This window comes from Manis javanica, chromosome 2 (assembly GCF_040802235.1).
Source record: "Manis javanica isolate MJ-LG chromosome 2, MJ_LKY, whole genome shotgun sequence".
NCBI classification, from domain to species: Eukaryota; Metazoa; Chordata; class Mammalia; order Pholidota; family Manidae; genus Manis; species Manis javanica.
Genome location: NC_133157.1, coordinates 223,017,538 through 223,038,045, shown reverse-complemented (window position 1 = coordinate 223,038,045; position 20,508 = coordinate 223,017,538). Strand labels below are relative to the sequence as shown.

Sequence of the window (20,508 nt, the reverse complement as noted above, 5' to 3'; positions counted from 1 at the left end):
AAGCAGTGAACCCGGGACAGCCACAGCCCTGCAGAGCCAGGCTCTAGTGTGAAGGCAGAGGAGCAGGGGTCAGTGTCTGCCTGGCCAGGGAACATGGTGGTGGGCACGGGTGGGGAAGGGGGCTGCAGAGTGCCAGAGGGTTCCTGGAGGTCTAAGGAGATGCTGCCCTTGTCTTACTGCATCTCCATATCAGGCTCCCACTTGCCAGGCAGTGGCCAGAGGCAGCTGGGCCCAGCCTGAGTTCTGGGCCAGGACAGGTGTAGAAATAAGGCCATGTCCCTGAGTGCTGGGAGAGAGCACCACCAGCAGGGACTGCTGGACAGAACAGCAGGCCCTGAGGAGGGAATATCTCTCACCTGCCCTGAGCTCCAGTGGAGGGGATGGTAAACTAACCACAGGAGGAAGGACGCAGGCATTGAACAAGCCACCGCTGTCTCTGCAAGCACTGAGGAAGGAGCCGAATAGATTCTTGTTCTTGATCTCGGAGTCATCCCAATGGCAGACTCATGCTTTTCAACATCACCCAACTCACCATCACCACCACCACCACCATCACCTCCTCCTCCACCACCACCACCACCACCACCACCATCACAATCACAACCACCACCATCACCACCACCACCACTACCACCATCACCTGCACCACCAGTACCATCGCCACTGCTGCCACCGCCATCACCACCATCACCCCCATTACCACCACCGCCACCATCTTCCCCCAGTAGCTTCCGGGCAGAGAACTGTGTCAGTTGGGTGGACAGTCATCTAAGAAGAGCAGGAGAAGATTTGAAGAACCCAGATCCTTGCAGGGTTACTTGCTTGTCGTGTGACTTTGCACAATTGACTTGCTATCTCTGAGCCTCAGCTTCACCACCTTTAAGAGGGGAATTATGTTCCCTTTCCCATGCTGTTTTGACAGTAAAATAATTTGAAATATTTGAAGGTGTTATATAAATCTTAAAGTGCTGGGCAAATATTATACGTTATTTTCACCACATAAAGTCCATTCCCAGTTGTGCCCACTCCCAGCAGCAACACATTTGCCAGGTACTGGGAGCGCTGCAGTTCCAGGAACCAACCCCAGCAGCTGGAGGAGTGATTTCACCTTTGGAATGCAAACAGTATGCAAACGAACATGCAAAATCCCTCGGCTTCTTGAGAGACCACAGCCTGGTCCTGGGGTGGGCAGCCCTGCCCTGCCTCTGGTTCAGAGCTGTGGAGGAGCGGCAGGGCTGTGCGAGTCAGGAGGAAGGAGAAGGCTCAGAAGCACCAGCCCCAGGCTGAGAGTTCCAGGACTTGGCTTTTTGCCCCACGAAATATCCTGTCTTCAGAGCCACAAGCTTCCCTCCAGCATCTCAAACATTTGGGCCTCTGCCTCCAGCCAGTTCAGTTGCCCCCTCCTCTGCCTCCTCCCGGCCTTCAACTTTCCCTGCTACCTTGCAGGCCCCAGAATGGTCCCTGCTAATGGCACTTGGACTTCCGGGAGAGAGAGACAAACAAGAGCTCCCCCTGCACAGTCCCCATCCTATGACAGTGATTCAACAGGCAGAGGGGTGTGGAGGGAGACCCTGAGGCATGGGGTCGCCCTTCCCTTGTGGAAAGACAGGATTCCTTCCCAAGGGTGTCATGATCCAAGCAGCCCCCAAAGGCACAGAGTATCCCCAACACATGGATAGTGGGCTTACAGCCATAAGAAAGAAGCTGGCTCAGGCAGGGATAGGCAGGGAGGTGGGCAGGGAAGGGGCTAGTGCAGAGAAGGTGAGCAGGGAGGGGCTGGGCATGTCAATGCCACGGATCTGGAGTGGGCAGCCATACCCTGTGTGGAGTTGAGTACCTGCTGCCCTCTGCATGTCCCTCTGTCTGGCCATGCCACCCAGACCAGCCCCCAACCTCCACCCTACAGTGACAGCTGAGACAGTGAGGCCTTCTGGTGAGACCATGGGATGCGACATCAGGGCCCGGGATGGGGAGGACCCACATGGGGGCTCAGGTGGGGTCCAGGGGCTTTGAGGATGCCTGGGCCTCTTTTGGGGTCAGCTGTGCTGAGCACGCAGAAGCTAGGAGTGTGTGGGAGCACACCAGTCTTAGTGGGCGTCAGGGCACCAGGTGGGCGGGGGAGAGCTTGGCCTGCACCTGCCAGGGCAGGGGGCCAGTTTACTCTCCATGCCACTTGGAGCCACTGTGTGCCACATGTGGCCGATGACCATGCAGAGCCAGCAAGACCACCACATGCCTCTGCTCCAGCTCTCTCCTCATCCCTCTTGTTGTCTATTTTGATTTTTACTCTGCCATTCAGTAAATGCTTGATTTCCCTCCACTGAAAGCTCCCAGAGCTTGCTAGGCGTCCCACAGTCCTGGGGGGTTGCTAAGCCCAGAGGGAGTCCTGCAAGGGGAAGCTGGGACATGTGTTTGCACAGGCCCAGAAGTCCACACAGCCTCCGCTTTGGGAGCTAAGGCTGTGGGGTGGGGCGAGAGCATTGGCCTAGTCTGGGCAGAGTACCAGGCCCATAAGAGGGGCTTGATGGAAACTGGCCCAATGGCTGTGAGTGACACTGTCCTTAGGGTACGACCAGGATGTGGCAAAGCTTAGGACTCAGTCTGTGATTATGATCGGCGATCAGTGTGTGCCAGGATCAGGGCTCAGTTAGCGATCAGGAATCAGGATGAGCATGGGACCCGGGTCAGGCTCAGCCTGTGGTCAGGGTCTGGGCCTGTGTGTGGCCATGCCCTGGGCTCAGGCAGGGTGTTTTGCAGGCTGGAACCCTGCCCGGGAAACGTCCTGTGCTGCTCCTGGCCTAAGGCAGGAACTCTGCCCGTGACAGTCCCTCCTTTTTCCCTCTCTGCCCTGTGGATCATGAAGGCCCCCTTTGAAGAGCGAGCCCAGGACTCCGAGGCCCAGGTGGGTCAGAGCGAAGCTTGTGGTGTCAGTCCTGATCCCTGGCTGTGTGACCGTGGGCAAGTCACATCACGTCTCCGGGCTGCAGCGTCTCAGCTTGAAACAGCACCTTGCAGCCTCTGGTAGTTGCCACGAGGGCAGAGAGAGGCAGGAAGTGAGGTAAGCTTGGCCGGCACAGATGCTGGAGAGATGTCAGGCCAGGCACACCCAGCCGTCACCATTGGCAGAGGCCTTGAAGGTCCCCAGCCAGCCCCGAGCCCACAGTAGCTTTGCCCAGCTGGTGCCACCTCAACTCTCCCTGACCTGCATTTCCTCTGCCTGCCCACCCCAGAGGTGTTAGGAATACCCGCCAATCGCGCCTGGTTCTCACCCTGAGAAGTGTGAGAACCAGTGGTTGAAAATAGCCTGCGACTGCCCGGTCTGCCCCTCTCCAGGGAGGGCAGGGGCAGGTGAGCGGTGCCTGCCGGCCCGCGCTCCTCAGAGCACGGAGGACTGAGTCAGCACCGCGGCCCGGGGAGACCTGGGCCTGCAGGAGGGGATGGCAGTGCAGGCTGCTGGTCTGTGTGCTGGGCAGGGCATCACGGACTTGCCCCCGCAGACCTCGAGGCCCAGGGCTGGCGTGGAGACATTCTTCAAAGCACCTGTTCTGGGTTCCCCAAACAAGCGTCCCTGTGTTCCTCTCCCTCAGGCAGCCCACCCTGGCCCTGACCAAGGGGACCCACAGAGTGGCCTCGGCTGTGCCCTCCTGTGTCTGGGCCTTTTCCGTAGAGCACAGAGGTAATGCCGCCCAACCAGCAGGGGCAGGTGCGGCCACAGACAAGGGCTCCCCCTGACACCCCCACCTCTTCCCGCTACCCCTAGCCTCTTCCCCCCTCACTCAGCCTGGTGGCTGCCCCTCCTAGCCTGTGGGGCCAACTCTCGGGAGGCATGTCTCACTCTTAGGTGCCCACGCTCCGGCACCTAGGGGCTCAGACTCCATCCGTGGAAACAAGCACTGTGTCTGGTTGAAGGGACCTCAGTCTTTCCAGGCCTGGCGTCCCCCTCAGTGACTCCTGAAATCTGTGAGGTGGCGAAAAGGCATCAGGGTGGTCTGGGTGCGGCCAGAGCAACGGGGCTGAAGGTCAGGGACGGAGGAGCTCCCAGGGGCAAGACTGTGACAGCTGGAGCCCTGAGGGCTGCCCTCCCCTCCCAGGTCCCCACCCTGCCAGCCAGCTGGGGTGTGAGTGGTGGTGGGCAGGCCCACAGGGCTGGGGGTGTGCTGGGGTCGGTACCGTGGGCCTACGAAACTCATTCCCTGGCCATAGGTGGGGTGGGGACAGGGAGCACATGGCGTGGGGTTAGAAGCAGGATGAGCTGGTGCGTCTACTGCAGTCCCACCTGCTGACCCCAAGGGGTCCTGTGGGCTGGGCTGAGTCAGTGCAGGGAAAGCAGGAGTGGGGCCAGGAGCTGGGCCCTGGCCAGGAAGCTTGGCATCAGAGAGCTGGAGAAATGTGGCTCTGAAGCAGAGCCCGCACCTCCATTGCTATTTGCCATCTGTACTAAGCCTGCTAAATGACTTACTCATTTAATCATGACAAACATCACATAGGTGGCCACTGTTATTACTTTACGTGTGAAGCAGGCACAGAGCAGGCAAGCAACTTGCCTGAGGTCACACAGCTGGAAAATGGAGCATTCAGGACACTGTCTGGCCCCTCTGACTACAGGGACTTCCGGCTTGGGGCCACAGGACACATACTGGTTAGAGTTGAGTTAGTGACAAGGCTAAGGCACCCTCAGGCCCAGGAGCCCTGCCTGGGGTGGAGGCCAGACCAGCTGGGATGGCCAGCCGGAGCTGTGCTAATACAGTGGCCTCCAGCCATGTGTGGTTGTTTCAAGTGAAGCTGATTAAAAGTACGGGAAACTAAAAATTCAGCTCCTTGGGCACATGAGCCACATTTTAAGTGCTCAGTAGCCACATGTGGCCAGTGGAACCAATACTCCATGGCCACCATTTGTTCTGCTGGAGAGAGCCTTCTAGATGCCGGCTCTGGGCCGAGGGCAGGCCTCGCTGACCATTGCCACCAGCGGTGGGCAGCCTGAGAAGAGAGGCGAGGGGAGGCTGGGAGGTCAGCACCCTGGGTCCACAGTTTGCCCCCCTCCTCTGTTGCTAACCCTGAGTTGCTACCAAGTGGACCCTACCAGAGCCCTGGTCTGGACCAGACCAGGCCCAGTCAACAGCTAAATGAGTAAAACTGCTGTGGGGTCAGGGTTCAGCATGTGACAAGGGGCAAGAGTGATGGTCAGTGCAGGACCGTGCAACTTCACGGGATCGAAGCTGACTAGTGTCTGCTCAGGAGCCCCTGTGTGCTTCCCCATCCCCCCAGCTCCAGGCACGCCCTGGCTACAGGGGCCCTTCCTGAAGGGTCTGCTCACTGTCCCCTCTGAGCCCAGGCAGGAGCAGGGGTCTCTGCACAGAGGAACCAGGGAGGGTCCCAGAGTGGTGCCTGCAAGGTGCCTGGCACGTAGGAAGGGCTGTGCCTCCCTAAGCCTTGGCACTTCCCCAAGGAACAGGGGCTTCTGCTCCTGCAGTCCTTCCCCCCAGCCGTCCCAGCTCTGTTCCCTTCTCTCCCAGTTTCACAGCCTGGAGAGATGGAGGGCTGAGCTGGGCTGGGAAGGAAGGGGGATATGCCTGAGGGCAGAGCTGGCACCGGGCAGGGCCTCCCTCTGCTGAGTAGCAGCAGCTTCATAGACCTGGCTGGGAGGCTAATTGCCCCGTGTTGCATCCACAATTAATTATCCTGCATGTGAATCGGCTAATTACTTGTGGTGCTCAGCCCCCACCCCTCACCCTTTTGCCTCTGTCTTGCAAAGCTCACTGAGTAGTTGGAGAGGACCATGGGATGCCCAGGGGCTGGAGATCTTGTGCTGTCCCCTTCTATCCAGCCCCAGGTGGCCCCTGAAGCCTTAGGAAGGGTGCCTATGCTAAAGGCCCTCATTCTGCCGCTGTCCCTGGGCACAGGATTGAGATACCATGGGTCAGGAGTCAGAGAGCTCAGTTCTAGACCACCCCTGCTCCCCACATGACCTCAAGGAAGCCCCCCTTCCCAGGCCCTCACTGCTTCCTCTGAGGATGGGATGGTCCTGTGATAATGGCTGGAAAGAGACGGGACTCTGAGGAATGCTTCCTGCTGCTCCACTGTGGGGTCCTCCTACCCCCACACTGTTCCTCTGCCTCCCTTCCCCCAGGGGTGCCTTAGGGTCTATACTCAACCTTGAGACCAAAGAGCTGATGTGTAAGACCTTCAGGGAGTCAGGCTCAGTATGTGACGAGCATCATGGCTCAGCGTGTGACCAGGATCCACGATCAGAGCTCAGTCAGTTAGGGGGCACGGCTGAGTTGACGGCTCTGGTCAGAGTTTGATTTAAGGCCACAAATAGGGCTTTAGAGGTGCCAAGTGTCACCTCCCCCCGAGGCTGGGTGAGGAGGCTGTAGGACCTGGTGTCCCGCTGGATAGGGCTGGTCTGGCACGGGACCATCAATTTCGGCCTCCCATGCTGAGCCCCACTAGGAGTTTTCAGTGTGGCCAGGCCCCCAGTTTGGGTGCCAATGGTCAGGCTCCAGGGTTTAAACAAGTGTTGGTGGAGGGGCACTGGAGGTAAATTGGTAGCAATTTCAGGAGTAGCCATTGGTTCAGAGTTCTAGAATCTGGAGTGTCTGGAATGCAAGGAACCTTCAAGACACTCATGTACCAATAGGAAAACTAAGGCTGCATCAGGTGACTCTTTTTTCAGGGCATTCAGCTGGGAGCCAGGTCAGGGGCAGTGGGCCTGTTTCCCTATATCTGATCCTCAGAGGCCAACATGACACTTCTCCCTCCTTAGGGAAGGGGGGTGGGGTGGGGTGCAGGCTCTCTCTGCCTCTAGGAGGGGGAACTGTCTGGGTTCTGGATCAGGAACAGGGGCAAGGTGACAATTTTCCAAAAGGGGCAGGTTGGGAAGGGAGGTAAGGAGTCCCCTGTGCAGGGAGGGGAAGGCATGGCCCTGGTAAGAAGCTCCAGTCTGAGCGGACACCACCTTGCCTTTGATGGCCTGGTTGGCTGGACCCCATCCTTACCCTGGGAATCCCAGAGCAGGTCCCAAAGCAGAGGAGACAGGACAGCGGCTACCCTCCCCCACCCGCCAGGAGAAGTGCTGGTGGCAAAGCAGCCACTGAAATCCTGACTCAGAGCTGCGGGCACTCAGGCGCTGCCTCCTGGCCTATTATCAGAGGCCCCCTGGTGGCCACGGGCTGCTAGTGCGGTGAGGAGACCAGGAAGCCAGAGCAGGTGCAGGGAAGGCTGATTGCAGGGAAGGGCGGTCAGGCACAGCTGGGGGTCCTCAGAGGCAGCCCGGGGGCACCACCTCCGTCCCTGCCACCAGTTCAAAGACTTGGGGAAGAAGGTCCTCCCCCCAGGAGGGAGGGGAGGAATAGGGTTGTCAAGGAGGTTGGATCGTGAAGGAGGCCCTCCCCAGCCCTTCAGCCAGTCTTGGGGTCTGCATCTCTGGGCCCTTCTGACCAGATGCTCAGGACACCCCTAGAATTTTAGACCCCAGCTGGCCTTTTGAGAAAGCCTGGTTTTGACAGAGTGCCACTGCTGAGATGAGCATGACCTCGGGGGTCAGAGCTACTCCCCGACCCCTGCCCCAGCAGGTGGTGCTGGTGGTGATGGTGTGGACCGTGATGGTGACGTAGAGGCACTGGTGGACGATGGTCAAGGGTGGAATAGTGTGGGGGCTGATGCTGACATGCAGCTTGAGAATGGTGACAATCATGGTCAGTATTTGATGGTAACAGTGATTCCTGATGGGGCCTCCTGCTGAGTCTGCTGAGAAAAGCAGACAGTTGGACCAGATGTTGAGCTTGGGCAGCAAAGGCATTAGTGGACTGCTAAAGCGATAAGTGTGTGAAGTTCTGGATATTCAGGAAGAGGATCTTCCATTCAGAGTGGACCACAAGTTGTAAAAAGGGAGTAAGGGGCTGGGAGGCAGAAGCACCCTAGTAGAGAAGGACCCTGAGATCATTCCTCCAAGATTCTGGATTTCATTCTGGAGGCCACCTGTGGGTATCCGGCCAAAAGTCTCAGAAGAAGGACCCTGCATGCTTTCAGATGGGAGACAAGCAGCTAACAGGCGGCCTCTGTCAGTTTATGGAAAACACACTCGAAATACCGACTGCAACCGATTCAAAGGAGGATGGAGGAGGAGAACGAGGGGGTCACCGAGGACAGCTACACAGTGTAAATGGTGGGTTGGCCCTCACCATTCAAAACCACCTCCTTATGGGTCTCCCCAAGCCGCTCCCAAACAGGAGTCCCCCTGAGGAAAGACTTGTCAAACCCAACCTGGGCAGCTCAAATTTGCCCTTCCCTCCGCCTGCCCACCTCGGATCCTCCTGGATTTGGCCTCTGACTCTATCTCCTGCCCATCATGAATCCACCTTCTGTCCAACCCGCCCACCCACTCTCTCCCTCCTACCCACACAACATCCTTCCATATGCACAGCTCACCCATGTCTCCTGCCCTCCACTCATATGCCACCCATCCATTCATGCACCCGCCTATCCTGTCCACCCATCTGCCCATCCGTCCAACAGCCCACCCATCTCTTCAGGCATCTGTCCATCCATCCATCCATCCATCCATCCATCCATCCATCCATCCATCCACCCTCCAGGCCATCTCCTCCCTTTGCACCCACTTACCTCATTCATCCTGTCCCCCATCCCATCCTCCCGTGCACCTATGTTGTCTATGAACACCACCCTATAACTGCCTTCCCTCTGTCCATGTGCCATGGGTCCATCCATCCATCCACCCATCCATCCATCATCCAGCAGGACAGCTGGCAGCCACTTCTTGGCTCCTGGGAGAGCAGAGATCCTGCTGCGTGGGGCAAGAGCTGGGCTCTCCTCGGCGTGCACGCGTGTGTGCATCTTACCCACCCCCCATCTCCCTCCCCTCCCCCCCGCCCCCGCCCCCCGCTCGCGCTCCCCTCTAATGTGCGATCTGGAAGCTCTATAAAGCCTGATGTAATCCGTAATGCGGTCTCTGGCTCCCGATTCGGGATCCAGTTTCAGAGAGCGAGAGATCGGGGAGCGCCGGCGGCCCGGTGGGGGGAAGCAGCCCGCCTCTCTCCCCCTCCTCCCCGTCCGCGGCCGCCTCCTCCTCCCCGCGCCGCCCCGCCCCCGGCTCGGCTCGCCCCCCTCCCCCCCAGTAAGGGGAAAAAAGGCGAGAAGAGCGGGGCAGGCGAGAGGAGCGGAGCGGCGGCGGCGGCGGCCGGAGAGGGAGCGGCAGGCGCAGGCGGCGGCAGCGGCCGCGGCGTTGGCGGCGGCCCCGGCGGAGAGAGCGCGGAGCCGGCGATCCGGGAGCACAGGCGACCGCGCCGCGTCCTGGCCGGGCCCGGGCCGCACGCCCCGCATCGCCCGCAGCCCGGGCATCCGGACCTCCGCGGCGCCCAGGGGGCTCCAGCCGGCTGGGGGAGGGGAGGGGGCCTGCGCGCGCCGGCGGGGGCGCTCCCGGGGGCGTCCAGGCTAGGCCTGCAGCGGGCCGGGGGCGGCGGCAGGAGGAGCCCCCCCCACCGGGTCGGGTGCCCGGCTCCGCCGCGGGCGAAGCGGGGCGCTCCTGGGCATTTGCAACTCACAGGATCAAGTCTTCGCTGGTGGGGCCGCCTCTGCTAGGGAAGGTAAGAGAGGCCCCCGCTGGGGGCTGGGGTCGCGGCGAGCGGGGGCGCAGCGAGGGTGGGAGGGGGTCGGGGGAGAGGCGGGCGCCCGGACTTCCTAACTTGGCCGTTTGGGGCTTCGCAGCTCCGAGGTTTGCGCTTGGAGCTCGGGAGTTTGGACGCCCTCCCCACCCCCACCAGCCCCCGCCTCCTCCAGCGGCGGCAACAGAATTTGGCAGGTCGTGTGCCCGCACCGGGGGGGGCTGAGGAAGGGGCGACCCCGGACGTGAGAGGGGCTCTCGGCGCCGCTCACCTCCCCCGAGTCCGCGCACACACGCAGCCTGGCCAGGATGGCAGGCCGGGGAAGGCGCCCTCTCCCCATCACACGCACAGACCCAGGGCCAGCTGGGGAAGGCGTTCCCGCTGTGTCCCCAACACACACACACGCTGGCAGGGGTCGTTGAGAGCCCCAGATGTGACCCCGCAGCCACACAAAGACCCAGGTGGGTACAAGAGAGACACCCCAGTGTGCGGCCCTCATATTATCACGCACAGAGCCCCATACAGACATCACAAGGGCCCAAGATGTCCTCCCCCCACGCACAGCCCCGGGTGGGCGCCAGAAGCCCCGAGAGTCCCCCTCGCAGCGCTCACCCATAGACCCGGCCCTAGCGGAGGAGACCACGCGGAGGTTCGCGTCCCCCACACTGGGCAGAGGGCTACCCTAGCGTGCCCACACGCCCACAAACGCCCGCTCCGTTCTCGTCTTCTTTTCCACTGGGTCAGGCAGGCCGCGCGGATAAGGCGCTCCGAACTTTGGGTCGTCCTGAGTCCTCTCTGTGCAAAGCACCGAGGCCAGGCACCGGGCATTCCTTGGTCCCCAGTCCCGGCGGGCAGAGGCCGCCAGCCCTCCGCGGCCCCCGTGCTCGCCTGGAACCTCGCGGAGCTGCCTCGAGGAATGAGCACGGCCCCCGCCCCCTCCCGAAAGGTTGGGGGCTCCCGGCCGGGCCAGGCGCCCTGGTCCGCGCGGCCCCCTGGACAGGGCAGAGCGTGCCTCGGGCCTGCTTCCGGAGGGGGCGGCCGAGCTGGGAGTCGCCGAGCAATGAGGCGGCCGGCAGGGCTCGCCCGAGGCTGCGGCTCCGAGCCGGGTCCCTCCGCCGGGCTGCGGCGGCTCCTGCTGGGTCACTTCCCAGGCAGCCCAGAGAGAGCGCCAGCCTGGCATCAGACTGTGGCCCGCTGGATACCTTACCCTTCTCACTTTTATTTGAGGCTTCCAAGTTTCTTGGAGCACAGGGACCCAGGCAAGGACCGGACGAGCCCTAACCCACACCCGCTCCTTCGGCACCCGTCCCTCGTGTGCTCCCCATCACGCCCCATTCTCCCGGCTCTAGGACCAGGATTCCTTAGCTGCAGCTCGGGAGGTGTTGAAAGGCGTAAAGGTGTGTGGGTGGGCAGGGGGCGCGAAACCCCGCCGCCGCGGAGCCGGCTGACGTACGTGTTGGGGAGGGGGCTGGGAGGCCTGCGCTCTCACTCCCCACTGGGGACCCAGGGAGACCCTTGGTACCCACCCCCACAGACACAAACACACGCCCCCTCCGAGCAGCGGCCGCGCGGACGCAGGTTGGGGACCGTTTCCACATCGGGAGACGGTACACGGCGTTTGGGGTATGGGAGGGCGGCCGCAGGGTCTCCTGGAGCCCTGAAGCCTTTCATTCCTCTACGACCCCCGCAGCCAAGGAGGCAGCGAGGGAGGGAGCCGCTCCCACCTCGACCGTAGGCAGCAGTGTAACTCTGCGCCCGACGCCCGGGTGCCACCGGATCCGGCTTTGAGTACCCGAGCAAGGTCAAGCTGGCGAAGGAGAGTGGCGGGGGCTCTGGGCGCGCCTCTGCCCGCGAAGGGTCGGAGTCTTGGGACGGGGTGTGGGCCGCCGGCCGGGTCAGCCCCGAGCGCCGGGTCCTCCGCGCCCGGTCCCCGGAGGCGGACATTGCGCGCGTTCGGGATCCCGGAGCGCCCCGCACTCGGTCCAGCGCCCTCCCTCTCGTCTCGCTAGCTGCTTCTCGGCGCTGCTTTCAGACTTGTTGCGCCTGGATCGGGGGGGCGGGGGCCGGCCCAGGGGCCCCGAAGCCTGGCGGCGAGTGGGGCGAGCCCCGAGACCGGCGGGAATGCGTCCGGGCGGCGCGCGGCTCCCCGGGCGGCCGTGGCGCAGGGGGCTCGAGCGGGGAGTTTGCCGCCTCCGATCCCGGGGAAGGGCGCTTGTCCCCGCCGCTCCCGTGCGGGGGCGGACAAAAGGCAATTCGTCGCCCTGAGCATAACGCCCCACTCCGCCGGATCCCGGGCCGGGAAGGGACGCGCGGTCAAGTTGCCGAGTCCCCCAAGTCCCTTCCCTTGCCCGCAGGCTCCGGCCCTTCTCGGGCCTCGGTGGCCACGTCCGTGAAATGGGGACGCGGGTTATTGTCACGGAGCCCTTCCTGCCCAGGCTCTCGGCGCTCGTCTCGAGATCCAACGTGCTGGGCCCGCAGTGTGCCGGGTCTGCGGCGTCCCGGCTGGCCAGGTCCGGAGGCAGCTGGGTGCCTGCGGACACACGGCCGCGGGGCCGGCAGGAGGCGGACCCTGCAGGACCGGCCAAGCGGCCAGGGCGATGGCAGCTTCCCGTGGCGCCCTCGCCCCTGGCCGGCACGCCCGGCCGGGCCCCGGAGTCCGCCCCTGGGGACGCCTCCGGTCAGGGGAGCGGACGGCCGGTGCGGGGCTGCGGTAGCTGTGGCGAAGGGCGGCGCGCTGCCTCCGACGGCCGGGAGAGGGCGCCCGCGCCCGCCCGCCGGCCCTGCCCGCCCCTTCCGTCTCCTGCGCGCCTCCCGCGCCGGCCCCATCCTGGGCAGCCCCGGCCGCCCCGCCCTCTCGCGGGTCTCTCGCCTCGCACTGGGGCCGGTCAATCGCGTCTCAGCCAGCCCCCGCTACCGGTTTCTTCGAGAACTCCTCTGCCCCCGGTACCGCCGTGCACTGTGCACAGGGGTGAACGAGCGTGTTTATGTACATGTGTGCATGGGTACATGTGTGCCACGAAGGTATGTGCGTGTCCGACCGACAGGCTGCCGGGGGTTTGTGTGCAGGCATGCAGACTGCCACACGTGTGCGCCGCGGTGCAGGTCTGGTGTGGATGTGCGCCCTGAATGGCAGTATTCAGGAGGAATCAGTTCACCCTTGGGCAGGTTCTGTGCCTACGTTGTGCAAGAGGCGGACCTCTGGGAGTAGAGCTCTAACTGCCATCATGAGGACCCCTAACCTGGAGGGCTTTATTAACCCTCGCTGTGCCAGCAGGCCCACACTCTCCCTCTGTCCCCTGGAACCCTCTGGACTGCGTGATTTCTGGGTAAACACAGCCCCAGATACCTCGTGTACAGCCTGCATGCACACACATAACTGAACGTTTACACACGCACACTGGGGTTGTAGCAAGGACGAAGTGGAGGGTGTAGTCCCACCACCCCTGTGAAGGCTGGGAGGAATTTGGGAGGAAAGATGCCCTGACAGGCTCCGTGAATAGGGTCTAGGGAACCAGAAGGTAATGAGCCCAGAGGTGTTACTTCCCTAGAAGGCTTCCACAAGGAACTAGCAACCAAACTGGGACCCACAGGGTTGGGGGTAGTGAGGGGGTCAGAAGGTTCTTTGTGGTTCCGTGCAAAGGCCCTGTGGCAGGTGGCAGTGCAGGGTTGAGGAATAGATAAGAGTTGGAGAGGCAGGTGAAGGTGAGATGGGGGCTTCAGAGGGAAGGGAGCCAGACCTCTTGGCCCTGCAGGGTGCAGGAGGACAGATGCACACCCGTTGGGCATGGCTGCCCACAACCCACCTGCATTGCCCTACAGACTACATTCATCACAACAGAATGCCCACTGCCCTGAACCACCCAAGACCCCCTATCAGTGTGCAACAAACAGACTTACAGCAGTGCCACACACGCAGCCCATAAAGGACTGCCCTGAAGCCACTGCCCCAGAGTCTGGACTCACTATGAGTGCTCACACCCCAGGACGAGGTGGTGCTCTGAGAGCATCGGGGCTGATGGGACACTGGAGAGGCCTCTCCCACCCCATGCCATTGCCAGCTGCTGGGAAGAGGGAGGCCTGAGATGGAGGGGCTTCACTTGGAACTCTGACCCTGCCTCGGTGGAGGGTGCATGTGACAGGGGCATGAGTCCCCTCCCCACGAAGGGCGGCACGTGGCACGGAGACCCTGAGACCCATCGCAGCGGATTGTAAGCCCTGGGTTCAGAGGAGGTCCCAGGGAGCCCCCCTGCCTCGGTGTCAGCTGTGCTGGGGTCGGCAGCCCTCCTGCCCCGCAGGGCCAGGCAGGGCCTGGAGCGCAGTCATAGAACCCAGAGCAGGTAGGGGGGCACCCCTGCTGTCCCCCACCTCCCACCCTCCTTCTTGTTCTTATTAACTCATTTTTATTAATTGGAAAAGTGACAAGAGGTGGGAACAACACCAAAGGGTGGGAGAGCAGCAGGAGTCTCCTTCCTGCCACACCACATCCTCCATCGGGCATGACCCTGGTAGTGTCTCCCTGTTGTCGAATGTTCTGTGCCTCTTCAGGCGCAACTGTGTGTTCTATCCTGTGTGGTTTTGGTAAGTGGAAGTGCTCTGCCCACGTGATGGGCACCTGGCTCACCCCCATTCATGCCATTGTCATCTTGTGTTGGTCCTGCCCATGGTGGTCTGTGGGCTTCCTTGGGGGCTCACTGGGAACGGGTGCAGATGGGGTCCCTGTGGCCCTTTGGACTCTGCTGGATGACCCTGGGATGCCAGCCCCTGCCTACCAGAGGCCAGGAGAGGCCTGCAGGGCAGGCAGCCAGAGTCAGGGTTGACCCAGGCAGTTTCTCAGGGGCTCAGAGGCTGGGTTTAGTGCTGCTGAGGGTGCCTGTGGTAGAGAAGAGATGGAGGAATCGCGGGTGGGGTGGAGCCTGAGGTGCTGGCAAGCAGGCCGCGGAGCTCCGCCAGGCAAACCCAGAGGCCTGGCCACACCACACCCTGCCCTGGGGTTTGTGCCCTCCCGCCCACCTGTTAATCTTGGCTCACTTTCCCAGGGCCCTGAGCCCACCTGGGAGTCAGCCAGCCTGAACCCCCCTCCTGCTTGGCAAGGTGACTTTGGACCAGCCGCTTCTCTGTGACTCAGGGTGGGAAGCTCTGCTAACCTGTGCGCCGGTGCTGTGCACCAGCAGTTGACACCGTCAGGGGCCAGTCTTTGTGAGGACTTTGGTGGGGACCCTGCGGAATGCTTAGGAGCCCCGCCAGAGAACCAGATGGAAAGGGTGGGAAGGAGGGGTCAGTGAGCGGGAGAGAGCACGCTCCACAGCCCCATCCCTGGGCTCTGCCTCACAGGTGGCCCCTCCAGAAACCCCCCTCTGGACAACAGCACCCCCACATGGGCATGCATGCACACTGGCGACTCACATGGACTGCATGTGTGCACACTCCCTCCCTCATGCCCCCTACGCCCTGGTCCTGGAACCCTCACACATACTTATACACTACCCACGCATTCGTGCCCCTCGCACACATGTGTTCCTAAGTGCCCAGCCTGTCCCAGCCCTGGGCCCTAGTGCTTCTCCCCGTCAGCCCTAGGCCACAGGTTCTCCCTGCTGCCTCTGCCTACCCAGCCCTCTTGGAGCCAGGGGCAGGGTACAGCTGGTTGAGGCCCTGAGCCCCAGCCCCACACTTTCTGTTGATCCTCCTTACCTGAGCTGCCCCACGCAGAGGACAGCCTGTGGGTATTGGGGACGTGTGTCCAGGCTAAGTGCTGACCTGCATTCTGTCAGGTCTGCTGTCTCCACCTGGCCAGGCCTCCCTGGGACACCCCTGGGTCCTCAGCACATTCTGCCCAGGGCCTGCGCGTGCCAGGGTCTCTTCCTGACCGCCTCTTCTGATCTTGCACTGTCCCAGTGCCCTCCCCACATGACCTTGGACAAATGACCTTGGACAAGCCCCTCCTCCCAGGGACTCAGGAGCACAGATCCTTGTGTGGAGTGTGGATGGGGGGATCACTCCCAGACCAGCAGCTGGGTGTGGCCACAGCGTCTCTGTCTCAGGGCACAGGGACTCTGAGTACAGAGCAGGAGGGCCCTGAGAGGAGAGGACAGTGACGTGTCACCCATACTTCCAGGAGCTTTCCCTCCTCAAGGAAGCCCCCACCCTCATGTGCGCACAGCTCCCAGTCCCTGGGACAGATGTTACCACTGTCCCCACTTGGGACTTTCTCCAGGAGGGCGCATCTATGTGCACAAGCACGTTTGCATTTGTGTGTGCAGACACATGCAAGTGCATCCTGTGTGTGTATGTGCACGTGCATGTGTGTGCATCATGTACGTGCTTGGGGGGTGCATGATGCAGTGGAAGCAGACAAGGGCCCATCCACACTTGGGAGGGAGGCCATGGCATAAGCAGAGGCCCAGGAGCTTGGCTGCATGGGTGACTTCCAGGTGGTCTGGGGTGATGGGATCCTGGGCATGAGAGGTGGGATGGTGCATCCGAGGCCCATCAGAGTGCTGGCCCCTGGTGGCCCCTGTGCCCAGGAGGGAGGGCAGGGGAAGGAGGGCTCTGCGGGGCTGGGCCTGGCCCGTGTGGTGGGCATGGGGGGTGTCCTAAGGGCCTGGACCTGATGGCAGGCTAGCCCCATGGTGATGCCTCGCTGGTCGGCCCCCTTGTCTCCACTGTGACTGGAACATGACCAGGGGCTCACTGGGGGCCTGATTGGCCTGGAGTGGGGTGGGGGCAGATGGTGGCCATGGGGTGGAGAGGCAGGTTCTCCCAGTGACCCACCTGGCTCTGTGCCTATGGAGGGAGCCTGTCCAGGCTCCCATGGCCCCAAGCCCCTGGGGCCACTCAGCTGGACCATCCTGGGCCTGTGTCTGGGGGCCCCCCAGAGATTTGCCTTGGCTCCATGGGTGACCAGGCTGCCTGACCTGTCACAGCCTGAGAGGGGTCTGTAGGCCCACAGGGCACCCTGGGCAGAGAGGGCAGGCTTGGAGAGGGGAGGCCGGGTGTCCCTGGGTGGCCTCTCCGCTTGCACTCCTGGCCCCCACACACCCGCCAGCCCCTGGGCTGTCCTCCCTGCCGCGAGTGCCCACCCCACCCCTCCCCCAGTGAAGCCTTTTCCCAGGACACACAGGCGAGCACTGTTCAGAGGGCCAGGCAGGACAACAGAGTGCCTTTTGTGGCTGAAATCTGGGGATGCCATTGGTGGCCTAGGGTGGGTGGGGAGGGGCCCCGGACCCTGGGCCTGGGCAGGTCTGTGTGTGCTCCGGCCAGGCTGGGAGGGTGCTGAGCCTGGGGAGGAAGAGCAGATGGTCTGATGACGCTGGAGGTTCAGGGAGCCCTCGGAAGCAGTATCCAGTCCCCATCCGTGTTGTATGGTGGGGAAACTGAGGCACCATGGCTTCTGATTGCAGGGCAGGGGGCAGTTGGTTCATCAGTGTGCACACATGTTGGGAGCTGGGCACAGCAGACTTGGCTGATGTGACCCACAAGCCACGCCGTGGGGCGCATGGTGCTCCTACCCCTCAGGGTGCTGTGAGATTGAACAGGGGGGTCCCGTGAAGTCTTAAACCCGTCCTGGCATATGGTCAGGGCTCAGTAAATGGCAGTCATTGTCACCCTTCTTGCCACGACTCCAGCAACTTGTCCCCGCCTGGCACAGCCAGCTCTCTAGTTCCCACACCTCTGCTGTCACCTGCCTGCCATCTCTGGTGGCCTCCATCCTGTCACCCCACTAGACATCTTCAGTGCTGGCCCACCCCTTACCTAGAGGCCTTCCTGCCGGCTCCGGGAAGCCTTGTGGCAGGGATGGGGCAGAGGCTGGCTGAAGGGATGGGGTTCTCCAGCAGGAAGAACTTCCTGGCAGCGAGACCAGCCTAGCCCTGAGGAGGTGATGGGGAGGGGTGGGGACTGGAGGGGCTGGGTATGGCCAGGAAGGGGCGTGGGCCAGCCCCAGGGCGCCACAGTGCAGATGCTCCAGGGGCGGCTGACTGCACCTGGTGTGGGTCCCGCCTTACACTGGGCCCACCCTCCTCTGAGGCCCTGCCTTGGACTCCTGAGGTGGCTTGACCATTGGGCTCTCCCTGAGTGGTCCCCTCAAGCAAGCCTACAGACACATGCCCATGCACACATGCATGTACGCACATGCACACACATCCACTTCTCCTACCTCAGTGAGGCCCCCCTTAGCCCACTTGCCCAATCTTAAGGTCATCTCTGTGACCTTGCTCCCAGCCGACCACACTCCTGACATCACACATGCCTCCTCCCGTCTCTCCCTGCCTGCACCAACTGCCAGCAGTCAGAGGGACCCCCGAATAGATCAGTTCAAGCCCTGCCCAAACTCATCCTGGGACCTTCCAGGCATTGCTCCTCAAGAATTCCACCCCAGGTGCCAGGTGGGGTCAGGGCGCCCCTGCACGCCCCCACCCTGTCTCAGCACCAACTGCCCTGGCCGGGGATGGACTCCTCCCCACCCTGTGCGGCCTGGGGCCTGGGGCCAGTGTGCCCCTGGCCCGCCCAGTTCTGCCCGTGTGGGCCTGCCTTGGCATGTCAAGGACAGGAGGGGCCCTGCTGGAGGGTATCAGGCAGGTGGTTAATGGGATGAAGGGGAGCTCCGCTGGCTATGAAGGATTTGCGGGTCACCTGGAGGTAGGATGGAGGGTGAGGCATGGGCAGGTGGAGGGTGAGTGACCCTTGGGAGGGGCAGGAACTGCCACCTGACAGCCTTGGGCCTCCTGCCCAGTCCTGCCCCGTGACCCAGCAGAAGAGGCAGGGCCAGACCGCTCCTGAGGGGCTCAGACTCAGAGCTGGAAAGCCTCCTGGCCAGCAGAGCCTCCCCAGAGCCCAGGGCATGAGCTGTTCAGGGCAGAGATGCTCTAGAGGGAGCCGGGTGCCAGGAAGTGGCCTGCATCCTTGTCTTGCCAGTGGGTTTCAGCCCCGGGCAAGTTCAGTATAGAGTCAATGTGACCAAAGAAATAACAGTGGAATGTTCTTGGGGTGAAAGGGTTATACCCAACTTTATTCCCACGGTGACTGGTCAATCATTGGAATCTCGTCCACTCAGAGTGAGTCTGCGTGCAGCAAGCCGCTCTCTGCCTCTGGGCCTCTCTACCTGCCGCCGTCTCGTCTCTGTCCTCAGCGCTGCCACCACTCCAGCCTCTGCTCTCCTGCAGCCCTGCAGCCCAGAGCACTGGGCGGAGCTCTTTATACAGAGTCAATAGCATCGTGCTGCCCACACGTGTGCAGTGAGCTAGCCGACCAGGGCCAGGTGAGAATCCTGGCCACAGGAACCTTCATTTTATCCACAACCCTGATGTTTCCCACACTCCCTCGCTCTCTAATGGCCCTTGTGGTCCCCACATGGAACCCCAGGGCTTCAAGGAACCCTGTTTGAGAGTCCCAAAGGTGGGCACCTCCAGGCTGTCTTCAGACCCCAGGAGTCTGTTGAAGGCTCACTGCAGAGCCTGGGTACCCAGGGGTACAGCTGCCTGAAAGGGCTCTGGGCTCTGCTCTGACCTGCCTTCTATCCAGCCTCCCAGCTGGCATGTCCCATTCTTTAGTGTCCAGGCCAGGAATGTCCCCTGTGCACCCCACAGCCCAGCTGACTGCTGGGGCCTCTCCCCTCTGTCTCCTGAGCACCCTGCCCTTGCCCCCTTTCCCACCAAACTCGGGTTCTACCATGCCCGACCCTTCCCCAGGCCAGCCCCCAAGCCGGCCTTTCAAAGGGCAGTTCTGATTGGTGCACTGTCCTGCCTCTGACCTGTACCACCACCTGTTGCCCACTGTGTGGGACGCTGAAGGTGGGCCTCATGCCCCTGGCAGGTGCTCAAGGCGTGGAGTTAGCTGCTGACATCGATGGCCCGCAGGCACGGATGCCAGGAGCACGGGCCCCGGGACAGGGCAGGATCAGGCCTGGTTCTGGCAGACCTGGGCTCGAATCCTGGCTCAGGCACCCAGCCCCTGTGAGCCCTCTCCCAGGTGTGGCCCCTCTGTGCACTCCAATGCACAGAGCCACAGCAGGTGCCCTAGATTGCTGCTGCGGAGACAGAGGGCCTGGCTCGGGTGGGCCCCACAGAAAGGTCCCCCTCCAGGCCCGCGGAGTCTTCATGGCCACGTGGAGGCGGAGACAGAGCTCTCAGCAGCCCCTACTGCACAGCACCTCGCAGCTGGGTGTCTGTTTCAGGCTGTACCCATTTTCCAGGTGGGATGATGGAGGCCCAAGAGGCCTGAGCCTGTTGCGGTCCCCCAGCGGCTGGTGCTTGTGCGTCTGGCTCCTGAGCCTGCTCCCGGCCCCTCCAGGCCCCCACAACTCTCCCCCTCTTTGGGAAGGCTATGGGTGGGCGGCCAGGAGCCAGCTGCCGAGGGAGAGTAGGGGCAGCAGGGAGTGGTGGGGGGTGTGGGCCCTCTCCTGGGCTGTCACATGCAGGCCCCTCTAGGGGGTTTTGGGGGACCTCGACTCAGGGTCCAGGATGGAGCACGGTGAGCTGGCTGATGTGTGTGGGGTCAAGGGGGCGTGGGGGTCCGTGGATGCAGACCTATGATCAGTTTCCACGGGGCTTTGCCGACATGCCCCTGAGACGAGGGCTAAGGCCCTGGGATTCCCGGGGGCACTGGGGAGCCTGTTCTGGGGCTGGGGCTCCAGCTGCGAGCCTGGGGTTTGCATCAGGTCCCTGCGTGGGACTGGCGGAGGGGCGCAGCAGGCAGAGGTGGGGCTCAGGTGAGATTTTGGAACACACTGCCCCCTCCTGGGGGAGGCTGGGCTGCCCCCGAGGTCTGGGAGTGGCTATGGGGCCTCTGCATTGTGTGGCCAGGGCAGGCGGCCTCTGCTGTGCACACATCCAGTGCCGGCCGCTGAGTAATCTAGAGGTGGAGAAGGACAAGGGGCTTCCCAGAGGTAGGAGCC

The 20,508-nt window shown here is 62.4% G+C and overlaps 1 protein-coding gene across 2 annotated transcripts in view; it reads left to right on the top strand.

The window, feature by feature from the left end:
- The first annotated feature begins 9,429 nt into the window (after positions 1–9,429).
- ADGRB1 (adhesion G protein-coupled receptor B1) overlaps positions 9,430–20,508 on the top strand; it is a 79,657-nt gene continuing 68,578 nt past the window's right edge. Inside the window, exons 1-2 of one of the 2 annotated variants that reach the window (XM_073230237.1) lie at positions 9,430–9,602; positions 18,670–18,873. The gene's annotated coding sequence lies outside the window, so the exon portion shown is untranslated. The remainder of the gene's footprint in view (positions 9,603–18,669; positions 18,874–20,508) is intronic. The other variant, XM_073230238.1, reaches the window with a different exon arrangement.